General features: G+C 35.4%; 1 long non-coding RNA gene across 1 annotated transcript; it reads right to left on the bottom strand.

Annotated features, from left to right (window-relative positions):
• Positions 1-8,508: 8,508 nt before the first annotated feature.
• LOC132117781 (uncharacterized) lies at positions 8,509-11,110 on the bottom strand. The gene is made up of 5 exons (XR_009425843.1): positions 11,021-11,110; positions 9,729-9,858; positions 9,501-9,585; positions 8,806-8,933; positions 8,509-8,685 (listed from the first exon to the last, which is right to left on the bottom strand). It is a non-coding gene; the product is annotated as an uncharacterized LOC132117781 (long non-coding RNA).
• Between the last annotated feature and the right edge of the window lie 2,814 nt (positions 11,111-13,924).

The following is a 13,924-nucleotide window of genomic DNA, read 5'->3' as shown; positions in this document are numbered from 1 at the left end:
AAAACTTGTGAAATAAACTAATTTTGTCTAACTGCATATACAGGGGGGAAGTCTTCGCCTAATGGTTAGAGAGTTGGACTTGTAATCCAAAGGTTCGAGTCTCATTCTGGCAGGGATTGTAGGGGGAGTGCTCTCTCCACCTTCAATACCACGACTGAGGTTCCCTTGAGCAAGGCACCGAACCACCAAATGCTCCCCAGGCTGCCCACTGCTCCGGGTGTGTGTTCACATGTGTGTGTGTGTGCACTTTGGACGGGTTAAATGCAGAGCACGAATTTCTAGTATGGGTTACCATACTTGGCTGTATGTCATGTCACTTTTAGTAGTATTTTTTCATTTATTTAAAAATTAAAAAAATACGAAGACAAGTACATAGAAAAAAAAAATGTGTGAACACAAAGTTTGTTGGGGGAATTCAATAGTTTCAGATTCAGCATGGAGCACATAGTCTATCACGAGAGAATGTTTGGGGAACAATAGACCATGTGAGAGGAAGTAAATACATGGTGAAATAATGAAAAGTTTGTATGGCGAACACAATCATTTTGTGAGTGGAAGCAAATGTTTTGCAGGAGACCATGCAAAAGCATTGAAATTTAATTTTTCCTTTTAAATAATAAAAGATTGAAACAATCTTTTAATCCTTTCCTTACAGGCTCCATAAAAAAATTAAAATAAAAAAGCCTGTGCGGTCAAAAGAAATGCCCTCATATTAAAGTTAAAATGTGTCTTGTGTAAAAGAGAATTTCTCATGTTTCAAGGATTTTTAGATTTACTGGAAAATAAATTAAATATGCTCATTAAGATTTTAACACAGTATTTGCAATATCATTTGCAATAAAACCCCAAAATCTCATATGCGTGGTTCAAGATCCGATCTGTGCCAGATATTGGTGAAAGAATCGTGATTGTTTGTCAGTGGAGATGTGGTCATAGTCTTGAGACACACCAGAGCTCCTCTTGCTTCATTCAACAACACCCTGTTTTCTAAAACTATCCATCTAAATCCAATCATTACATAAACATCAAACTACATTAACAAATACTGATTTTTAAAGTGTGTTTGTTAGTGACTGCTTCCATGTGTTTGTTTGTTCATCAGTGTTTGTGCATTTGTTGGTGTGATTGTGTTTATTTGTGTTTCTCTTATTAGAGCGAGTGAGTGAAAGTGCTGATTAAAGACAAAATCAGCTCTTTGTTCAGCTGGAGTTATCTGGTTATTATCATCCACAGTTCACATCATCCCAAAACACCCGGATGTGTTTGGCGGTTTTCAAAGTGCAGGGCGCCAAGTTTGGGCCCCATGAGAGAATATGAGGTTGGCTATTATTAACTATAAATAATAATAATTATTTTAAAAACATACATCATGAAAATGCAATGTTTATAAATAACAACAACAACAAAAGAACAACAGAATTTGCCAATGCTTGACAAAAAAAAATGATTATAAGAAAAAAAGACAAGAGCTGAAACCTGGAAGAGCAGAAAATTGAATCATGCCTCCTTTTAAAGCATGCAAAAAACAAACAAACAACAACAAAACAGAGCAATAGTATGTTTTACAATTAAACTTCATGATTAGAAACACATTTTTAGGATAATTTCACTGACTAATAGAACAAATTGGAGGCCTGATACAAGCACTACCAAGTCCAAATCCCAGAGCATGAATACAATGCAACAAAACATTTATACACTTAAGTGTTTTGTTGTTGTGCATTAGTTTGCTGACAAAGGTTTTTGACTATCAATGGGGACTTGTTAAGAGTGGAAAATCTGGTACAATCACAAACACAAGTTCTTGTTGTCATAACCCCTCTATTAAATCACAGACAGCAGAGGACAGGTCATTTTGGTCTTAATTGAATCAAGCTCAGATTTTCCCCATAATCGCTTCCCATAACAGCTGCCAATGAACTTCAGTCCCAGGAGCGTTAAAACATCGAGGCCATCTGAAACAAAAGCCAACATGCAGTCAGTGAGAAGCAGTTGACTTCACTCTGTTAAAAGCATTATGTTAAATATTTTATTCTCTTAGAGACAACTGACAGTAAGACATTGGCAGTTTGATTTCCTGGAAGAATGTAAACACAAAATCTATCTATCTATCTACCCATCCATCCATCTATCTGTTTCATTCTTCAATTATCAACTGGCATCCTTAACGTTGGACACAATGACTTGAATTGGCATTTATGACGAGAGCCTTCAGTTTAGTTTGGTGCTTTATGTGAGTCAGATGTGCGCAGAAGAGATAAATTAAGAGCAGAATATATTTTTATGAAATCCCTAGTGAATCTCGGTTCTCAAGCACACATGCCAGCTCAACCTGGTCTCACAGAATTCCGTGAAATGTCCACGGGCCCTTAACTCAAAATCTGTGAAATCATCACGGAATTGCCCCAAATTCCGTGACGCGGCCACGGATATATCTCCAACGCAAGTCAATGACACTGACCTTCCGTGGTCCACACACGGATACCCGTTTCAATGACGGAGTACAGAACTCGCTCAACGGACGTGCTTTCTCATTTGGAAACGCAACATTTGAAGTATTTGTTTCTTTTCCAATGCCATAATGACGTTAACCAGACAGTTATTGTAGTTATTGCATTGTCCTGCCATCATAAAAATTCACTTTGATTCTGTTAGCCTAACTAAAATCTGTGATACGAGCACGGAGTCTGTGCTGAGATCACGGATAACTCTAACGCAAGTCAATGACACTCATCTTCCGTGGTCCGCACACGGATGCAGTCTCACGGCAGTTCGTGATTTGGGCACGTAATTTAATCTATTTATTCGTGGCATGGACACGTTTATTTCGTTATTTTCGTGATTGCAGCACGTTTTTTTAAACTAATGCATTTCAATTGGAGGCATCTTTCGTGCATCAGCACGATACTTTCTGATTAATTAATTTTTTCCCCCCACAGGACAACAGAAGAAACTCACTGAAACTTTTTTTTTTTAAAAATCGGAGCTTAACTTACTGTAACAAAACTGAGCAACATACTGTATTGCTGGTGACAAAAACACACATTAAAACTTTTTTGGCTGTAAAATGCGCAATGGTTCTTTTTTTACTTTTTTTTATTGATTTTTATTTTTTTCATAGGCCTAGATTTTTTTTTAAATTACAGAATTCAATATCCTTGACACATAACTGTAACACATTTTCACATTTAGAAACAATATAGTTTAAATAAAAAGAATAAATAAATAAATAAATAAACTAGCAGAGATCTTTTTATTTTATTTTTTTACTTTAGACTCTAAAGTTAAAAGTTTTTATTAAGGTTATTGTAAAGGCTGCTTAAAAATGCTGTTGCTGATGAGCCGCTGATCGCTGTCAGATTCTGCGATATGAATGTCCGCGTTGGATTGTGGCTAATGGGCTTAGAATGAGCCCCGCTCGGCCCGTGTTCTGGCTTACTGTAATATTTCACCGGTAATAAGACCGAAATAATATAATTAAAATAAAGAAATGAATGAATACAATGATAACATCTAAATAAATGTTGATAGATGTAGCCTTATAGTTTTAAAAATATCAATAAACAGCAAATCAACACAGCTTCGAAATAATAACCGAAAGAGACCTAAATAATAATAATACATAATTAATATACTACAGCGCCGCCACTCCCACCACGCGCATCACGCGCTTTGCGTCAACCCATTCACTCCCAAAGCGTCAAAAACTGAAGGCTGGTCAAGGGCCTCTAGCGTCACTGACATGAGATGTTTATCGCTATGAAATCACGTTCAAGAAGTCTCATTCAGCACACATCGCGATACTTGCCATCAGTTTACAAGAGCCGCAGGTGGGGTGAGTAGTAGTAAATATGCTCTTTTAATGCCTGTTATAAAATGTATTCTGTCTTCTTTATTAATCAGATGAGCGCCTTATGTTTACTCTCTGTATTATATCGGTCATCCGAGGCTGTCTTTGAGTTTCATTGTGTTTAACTAAATGAACACAGCTGCTAACTGGGGTGATTAAACTCTATCTGTCACGTGACGTGCCATAGACCTGGGATCCGTTTTATATTCATTTCAGGTTCAAAGATGGAAGTTGTATTTGTAGTAAAATCATGGTAACCATGACACCTACAATAGTAGGTCAAACCCAGTAAACAAGACATTTACCATGTTTTTTTACCACAGTAACTGTAGTTTTACTATGGTTTCGTGATAGCACAATAATCACCAAAATAACTATAGTTGTACCACTGTAATGATAGTGTTTAAATGTGCTTTTATATGACATATTTCACAGTAATCACATTTACTGTACCATGCTTGTAATACCTTTTTAATGTAAATCAAAAAAAAAAAAAAAAAACATTTTTCCCATCTTGCAGTTCATTCATATTAGTTTATATCTTAAATATTTTGCTCACAGATCACTATTAACATTCTGTATAGAATTCTGTTTTATTTTCTCTCCCCTTGTATTTATTTTTTAGCTGAAAAGATGTAAAGGAAGCAGTCACCCCAGTCGTGTTTGTGGAGAGGTATTCCTTCAGAAATGGAGAAGACAGAAAGCTGCAGAGGCAGGTTGGTCTGTGACTGTGATAGTTTGTGCCTTTTATCAAACATTCCTGCTGTTATCATTTGCACAGCATTTGTTGTTTCTTAAACTGTTGTACGGTCCAAATACCCACACTTGCCATCTTTGCACATTTCCTTTATTTGGCCCAAGTGAGCATGAAGATCCCAAGTGTGTGTCGATCTTAACATGACAAAGTTCGTTTCAACTTTGCATTTTAAAATAAACTTCTAAATGTTTTTCCAATAGTCCCTATTAAAGATGACAATTTAATTTGTGGTGCTTCTAATTAAGTGATAAAAAGAAGTTACAAATGATGTACAAAATAAATATACTTTTCTGTGCACCAAGAAAACGTGCAACACTTTGTTTTACTACTAAATTATTCTCAATATCTAATTATTATTATTAATATTTCACATACATTGGAAAGGTTTGCGTGACCTCCTGTGAGATCTCTGCAAAAAGTCTCACGATTAATTCCAAAACATGATGCATGATGGGATACACTAAGCGTTGTAAAGCGCTCCGGTGCAGTATTGGAGAGGTTTAGTTTGTGTTAAGGATGCTGTGCTTTGGCATTATTAAGACCAGGGACAGTATTGTGCATGCACTGTCACGTACACACACTCTCAAGGGACCTCAAGTGTGGGTATTTGGAAAGGGGAAAAGTCTTTAAAATGATCCCTAAATACAGTCGCACATCAAAGTCTTAATAATTCACTAATTCAATTTAACACTTGTATGATATTGTACAAGCCCCTGGACAATCTCATATGACACTGTCACAATATTGGAAAATCACACAATCAGAAAGTTTATATTGTTCATTGGCTTCTCATTAAATTACTTCAAATAAGCCCCATCAGTTCATGTTCCCACTATACGTGATCTCCATGATTAGAAATTGCTATTAATGACTTGCTTTTATAAAATGGATGCATTTAACAATTAATTATACAGCATCTTTGCAGAGGATGCTTTCATGGTCTAAAAAAAACACAGTAATGTTGCATGTAAAGAAATAATATTTCCTTCCTTTCTGTCTTCCAGGATTGTTTGCAGATAACACTGTAGTTCTCCATCATGCACAAGGACTCACCTCTTCAACTCTTTATCCCCCCCCCCCCCACAGACAGAAATGGTTCCTGGATCAGTGACTTAAGACTTTGCAGTGGTTTGATTTTTGCAGAAGATGTAACTTTGTTTTAATTAAGCTTATAATGAATACATTGTGACCTTCCAGCAACCCATATACTGTACTGTATACAGAACCAGTGATGATAACAATAGTTAAAAATAGTATTTATCATATTGATAAAGCATTGTGTTCTCTTTTTCAAGCGTCATACAGTAAACTTTACTTCTGGTGCTTTTATCATAAAAAAAGCATCAGTTCTCATCGGGAGTTTTAGTAAAGGACATATTCATACACAGCCATCCCCTAGTTCCAGTCATGAAGTGAATGATGTTATTGTTAAAGTTATATTTCTGCATTTTTATGTAGCAGGTGTTTGTTTTCCTGAACACTTTATCTTTCTTCCATTGTTCGGACAATCAGTGTTTATTTGATGATGTGCTGATAGAGTTTTATAGATGATATTGCACACTTGACATGCATGACTTCATGATGTTATTTTGTGAGTTTGAAACATTTACATTGTGTTGTATCACTTTTGGGTCAATAGAATTTTTAAAGAGAATGTATCTTTTTCCGGTGTTCTCTGAAAGACATATACCGTATTTATACTGTTTTGTTTTTTAATAAAAGTATTTGCATACTGAAAATTGTTAACGTTTACAACATAACTGCCTTTTTATTCTTCATAATTTTATTCTTCAAAAACGAGCTTGGTGACAGTGCAGTAATATGCGCTCTTTGTCTTTAAATGAGTTTGACATAATAATAATACTGTAATAAATACTGGAAAATTCTTACAAAATTATGTATGTTCATTATGCTTTATTTCAGTTTTTATTCCTAGAGATCAATTGGTAAAGCAAGGCAAATCACAGAAACAAATGTGAATAATGTAATAACTTAATAATTTCACTCTTTACTTTTTATTAGTAAATGCACTTGTCTTTGGTCAGGAAAAAAATGTATCTTTTAAATTGAATGAAATGAATCTATTGGTTAGATAAGATACAACTGTGACTGTTCAGTTCTCATCACATGTGTAGTTGTAAATACACATGTGCACATCAATATTGCCTAATTTTTGTCAAGCTGAATAACAATAATTTCTGTATTTGCATTATTGTTGGAAGTGTGAATGACCATAAATGGTTAAGGAAGTGTGATGACGCTGCTCAGCTTTGATGTAATTGGCTGTGAATGTTCCTTGTCACCGCAGGACTGTCTGTGGTTGGACTATCTTTTAACCCATATTAAACAGCGCATCATGTTACAAAAGTATGTTTTGCTGCTATTATCACATTAGTAAATATATTAAGTCAACAATGAAGTGTTTCTATGTTGAGAAAAATCACCTTTTTAGTGAGATCCTAACCCTATCCCTAAGAATAACTTCAATGAACTACAAAAAACAGCGCCTAGTTTTGCCTTTCCATAGATAGAACGACGGAGGCTTATGGGTAATGTAGTTTAAAACGTTTTATAAATGAAATAAATAATATATTTAATGGTAAACTGGACATATAAATATGTTCACTGTGTAAACATCTATGATATATTTGAGAGGCATGATGAAATTTAGTATTTTAGAGTGAGCAATATTTAAAATGCCTTTATGCCACCTTTCCATTTATTTCTGAAAACTGTGCCCAAAATTATTTTATCAGCATAGCATAAGTAGTAATCCTGCTGATTTTCTCTTTGATATGTTAATTGGACTCTGATTTACAGCCATTTGAAATGTACAGTTTTGGGCTCTTCCAGGGGGTGCTACTGGGCCCCTGGGGGTAGAAGGGCAGTAAAACCTACATATATGTATTCTCCTCATCATGGACAACAAACTGAGCTGAGTCACATTTATATCTGACAGTTTTCACAGTCCACACTTTTCTAATCTTAACATCATGACTAGGACAGCTTTTGACAGGACATGGTGAGGCCATCTGATGAAACATGGAAAAATTATAAAGAAATTATTTAATAATAAAAATAATAGATTATTTATTAGATTTTTGAAGTAAACAGCAATAAATATAATGGATGAACCTGCAACAACATGTCGTTATCTATTCCCCACTGTTAAGCAGTAATCAAGGACAATGCATACACATTGTGATACTTCACTTTTACACAAGGACAAATTCATTCATATATATATATATACTAATTAGCAAAAATCTGTGTAAAAATGTCCTCCTCACCCCCTTATCTTGCTCCTCAGGTACTGGACATCAGTAATGTGCATGCTCTTGGTTTTAATGCAGTTCAAGATAAACATTGATCATTCCTGCTACATTCTCAGTTATCCCTCAAGTGTTTGTAACAATAAAGCCCATGGCATCATCTTGTAATGCAAAATAATTAATCTCGTAACTCCCTTTCTTTCACAAAACAATTGGCATTTGTTACTAAATATAAACAATAATAACTTTCTGGTGTATTGATGTCCCAGATGTCATTAATCTGATCAAATATTTTTATGTCTTAAGTAAAAAATAATCCCGATAATTAATAATATGTAGTTTTTCCAAGTCTAAAATAAACACATATGAGCCTACCTAGTAAAATGATGTATTTACCAAGAATCTTCAGAACACAATATTCACCATTTTCATTTTATTGAAGCATAGAATATAAAGATGATAAAAGTAGCATCAAGACAAATAAGATTCAAGGAAAATAATTATTTATCATCAAAAATACATTAACCTCATATATTAACCAGTTCACACAAATGAGTGATGAAATGTCCTTAAAAGTCACACAATCCCATCCAGTCAACTGTGATTCAGATCATGCGATACAGTACATATAAGACATGTGATACTGTTCCAGAAAATAATGATTCCTTATCATCACATCTAAACTGGTTTAATCTCCCCATCGTGATCTTCTCTTGTGTCTGGAAACAGTTTGTGGTTGATATCCAGCACTGATGTGGTGTAGCATGTTCTCAGCCAGAGGATCTCTCAGTCCTAAGATCCCAGACCTGGTCAAAGTGTAACAAACAATCCAGATGAAGTTGTTTAATGGACAGAGAGCTCAGCTTATGTTCTGTGTGATTTTAGCAGGGTGAGCAACTATGACCCTTGTAGTACTGTACACTTACCATTCTTCAAGCTGTTTTAAGACCTTTTGAGAAGCCTTTTCTCTGAAGACAATTTACCACATCCTCTTCTTTCACTCCTTTCAAGAGCATCACTTGATCAAAACCCCTCATTTGGCTGATGAGATCATCTGTGCAAAGTGAAATTGTTAAAGTATTGCAATAAACAATTTAATTCTGCAAGAATTAAGAAAAAATTACAGAGGCAAAGGTCTTGCTCATGAGACTCCATTAGCATGTGTAGTTCTCAGAGACTCTAGAATTGATCTAATGTTGCAGTAAATGTGTTTTCTTCCTCTAGAATCTTTCTCCAAAGTTCCTGACTTCTCTCACAAATGTGTTTTAGTCTGTGGAGTGTAAGGCCTTGCTTCAAACCAATCAAATATCAATCCACAATTTATAACACAACATTTACAAAACAATGAGATAATGTCAATTGGTGTTTATATCAATTAAACCACTTTTATGGCACTTGTATGCTTTTAAGAAAAACAGGTAGTGTTTTTTAAAAACTTAAGATTAAAAATGTTTCAGTCACACTTTGCTAACATGCTATAATTATAATAGCTGTATCAAATAAAATAACATAACAATAAAAACATTGGAAAGAATAATCACGGCTGACATGACCAGTCCTGTGAGAGATCATCATAAAGTGCTGTAACACATAACACAGCATTGCTTCAACACACACATACCAGTGGACTTCTGTTTGTTTGAGCACAAGATGGCCGTCTTCATTCCTCATCCTGAGCAAATCATTTCCTTGGTCTTCCTTCTCTTCTGTGAAACAAGATAATCTCTACTTACTCTGTGTGTAATTAATATTGCTCATTAAACATATAATTAAGTTAATTTAAAGTAAGATTCAGACCAGAGCATTTGATGAGTAAATGTTAATTCAAAAATATTAAAAAAAAAGGTACCTGGGAAGAGCTGATCATGGCAAGATTCACTGAGACTCAGTAATAGCTCTTTTAGTTTTTAGGAAGGTGTGTGAGGGTTGGCTCACCAAAAACTTCTGAAAAAGAAGAGCAGCATTATCTGCAAACAATCCTGTAAGACAGAAATATTATTTCATTACATGCAACTTATTCATTACTTATACATTATTTTTTAGACCATGAAAGCATCCTCTGCAAAGATGCTGTATAATTAATTGCTGTATAAGTCATTAATAACAAGCTATATTCATATGAGTTGGTTTAAAAATTAATACATGCTAATAGGGCTGTTATCAGTAGTGTAATTGATCTGGTTCTGACAAATTAATCAAAGATTTAATATATATCACGTGACACATTAAACTAGCATTTCTACTCGTGGAGATCACGTATAGTGGGAACATGAACTGATGGGGCTTATTTGAAGTAATTTAATGAGAAGCCAATGAACAATATAAACTTTCTGACTATGTGATTTTCCAATATTGTGACAGTGTCAGATGAGATTGTCCAGGGGCTTGTACAATATCATACAAGTGTTAAGTTGAATTACTGAATTATTAAGACTTTGATGTGCGACTGTATTTAGGGATCATTTTAAAGACTTTTCCCCTTTCCAAATACCCACACTTGAGGTCTTATTCACTTGAGAGCTTGTGTATGTGACAGTGCATGCACAATACTGTCCCCGGTCTTAATAATGCCAAAGCACAGCATCGTTAACACAAACTAAACCTCTCCAATACTGCACCGGAGCGCTTTACAACGCTTAGTGTATCCCATCATGCATCATGTTTTGGAATTAATCATGAGACTTTTTGCAGAGATCTCACAGGAGGTCACGCAAACCTTTCCAATGTATGTGAAATATTAATAATCATAATTAGATATTGAGAATAATTTAGTAGTAAAACAAAGTGTTGCACGTTTTCTTGGTGCACAGAAAAGTATATTTATTTTGTACATCATTTGTAACTTCTTTTTATCACTTAATTAGAAGCACCACAAATTAAATTGTCATCTTTAATAGGGACTATTGGAAAAACATTTAGAAGTTTATTTTAAAATGCAAAGTTGAAACGAACTTTGTCATGTTAAGATCGACACACACTTGGGATCTTCATGCTCACTTGGGCCAAATAAAGGAAATGTGCAAAGATGGCAAGTGTGGGTATTTGGACCGTACAACAGTTTAAGAAACAACAAATGCTGTGCAAATGATAACAGCAGGAATGTTTGATAAAAGGGACAAACTATCACAGTCACAGACCAACCTGCCTCTGCAGCTTTCTGTCTTCTCCATTTCTGAAGGAATACCTCTCCACAAACACGACTGGGGTGACTGCTTCCTTTACGTCTTTTCAGCTAAAAAATAAATACAAGGGGAGAGAAAATAAAACAGAATTCTATACAGAATGTTAATAGTGATCTGTGAGCAAAATATTTAAGATATAAACTAATATGAATGAACTGCAAGATGGGAAAAATTTGTTTTTTTTTTTGTTTTTTTTGATTTACATTAAAAAGGTATTACAAGCATGGTACAGTAAATGTGATTACTGTGAAATATGTCATATAAAAGCACATTTAAACACTATCATTACAGTGGTACAACTATAGTTATTTTGGTGATTATTGTGCTATCACGAAACCATAGTAAAACTACAGTTACTGTGGTAAAAAACATGGTAAATGTCTTGTTTACTGGGTTTGACCTACTATTGTAGGTGTCATGGTTACCATGATTTTACTACAAATACAACTTCCATCTTTGAACCTGAAATGAATATAAAACGGATCCCAGGTCTATGGCACGTCACGTGACAGATAGAGTTTAATCACCCCAGTTAGCAGCTGTGTTCATTTAGTTAAACACAATGAAACTCAAAGACAGCCTCGGATGACCGATATAATACAGAGAGTAAACATAAGGCGCTCATCTGATTAATAAAGAAGACAGAATACATTTTATAACAAGCATTAAAAGAGCACATTTACTACTACTCACCCCACCTGCGGCTCTTGTAAACTGATGGCAAGTATCGCGATGTGTGCTGAATGATACTTCTTGAACGTGATTTCATAGCGATAAACATCTCATGTCAGTGACGCTAGAGGCCCTTGACCAGCCTTCAGTTTTTGACGCGTTGGGAGTGAATGGGTTGACGCAAAGCGCGTGATGCACGTGGTGGGAGTGGCGGCGCTGTATATTAATTATGTATTATTATTATTTAGGTCTTTTTCGGTTATTATTTCGAAGCTGTGTTGATTTGCTGTTTATTGATATTTTTAAAACTATAAGGCTACATCTATCAACATTTATTTAGATGTTATCATTGTATTCATTCATTTCTTTATTTTAATTATATTATTTCGGTCTTATTACCGGTGAAATATTACAGTAAGCCAGAACACGGGCCGAGCGGGGCTTATTCTAAGCCCATTAGCACAATCCAACGCGGACATTCATATCGCAGAATCTGACAGCGATCAGCGGCTCATCAGCAACAGCATTTTTAAGCAGCCTTTACAATAACCTTAATAAAAACTTTTAACTTTAGAGTCTAAAGTAAAAAAAAAAAAAAAAAAGGATCTCTGCTAGTTTATTTATTTATTTATTTATTTATTTATTTTTTATTTTTATTTAAACTATATTGTTTCTAAATGTGAAAATGTGTTACAGTTATGTGTCAAGGACTTGATATTGAATTCTGTAATTAAAAAAAAATCTAGGCCTATGAAAAAAATAAAAATCAATAAAAAAAAAGTAAAAAAAGAACCATTGCGCATTTTACAGCAAAAAAAGTTTTAATATGTGTTTTTGTCACCAGCAATACAGTATGTTGCTCAGTTTTGTTACAGTAAGTTAAGCTCCGATTTTTAAAAAAAAAAAGTTTCAGTGAGTTTCTTCTGTTGTCCTGTGGGGGAAAAAAATTAATTAATCAGAAAGTATCGTGCTGATGCACGAAAGATGCCTCCAATTGAAATGCATTAGTTTAAAAAAACGTGCTGCAATCACGAAAATAACGAAATAAACGTGTCCATGCCACGAATAAATAGATTAAATTACGTGACCAAATCACGAACTGCCGTGAGACTGCATCCGTGTGCGGACCACGGAAGATGAGTGTCATTGACTTGCGTTAGAGTTATCCGTGATCTCAGCACAGACTCCGTGCTCGTATCACAGATTTTAGTTAGGCTAACAGAATCAAAGTGAATTTTTATGATGGCAGGACAATGCAATAACTACAATAACTGTCTGGTTAACGTCATTATGGCATTGGAAAAGAAACAAATACTTCAAATGTTGCGTTTCCAAATGAGAAAGCACGTCCGTTGAGCGAGTTCTGTACTCCGTCATTGAAACGGGTATCCGTGTGTGGACCACGGAAGGTCAGTGTCATTGACTTGCGTTGGAGATATATCCGTGGCCGTGTCACGTAATTTGGGGCAATTCCGTGATGATTTCATGGATTTTGAGTTAAGGGCCCGTGGACATTTCACAGAATTCTGTGAGACCAGGTTGGCCAGCTGTGTAGTGACCACAGACTGGCCTCAGAAGAACTACAGACTGGGAGGAACAAATGTGTGCACATAAACTAAGAAACAAAAAAGGAGAATGAAAATGAGAGAAGAAGTGGGCAAATATATGTGAAGTGAAGTGAAGTGACATTCAGCCAAGTATGGTGACCCATACTCAGAATTTGTGCTCTGCATTTAACCCATCCAAAAATGCACACACACAGAGCAGTGAACACACACACACACTGTGAACACACACCCGGAGCAGTGGGCAGCCATTTATGCTGCGGCGCCCGGGGAGCAGTTGGGGGTTCGATGCCTTGCTCAAGGGCACCTAAGTCGTGGTATTGAAGGTGGAGAGAGAACTGTACATGCACTCCCCCCACCCACAATTCCTGCCGGCCCAGGACTCGAACTCACAACCTTTCGATTGGGAGTCCGACTCTCTAACCATTAGGCCACGACTTCCCACGACTTCCCACAATTAGAACATGTTCTAATTGTGCTATTAATAATCACAAATTATATATTTAATATTGCAGCCGTTTCTCAAAGCAAATTCATGGAGCTTTCTTAAAGAAAATGTCTCGTCTAGAGTTTGAAAGTAGATCTGAACTGTGCTCAGATTTGCCAAGATCCTGAATTCTGCAATC

Source organism: Carassius carassius, chromosome 37, assembly GCF_963082965.1.
Source record: "Carassius carassius chromosome 37, fCarCar2.1, whole genome shotgun sequence".
Lineage (NCBI taxonomy): Eukaryota > Metazoa > Chordata > Actinopteri > Cypriniformes > Cyprinidae > Carassius > Carassius carassius.
The sequence above is the reverse complement of the archived record's forward strand: the minus strand, read 5'-3'. Positions and strand labels throughout refer to the sequence as shown.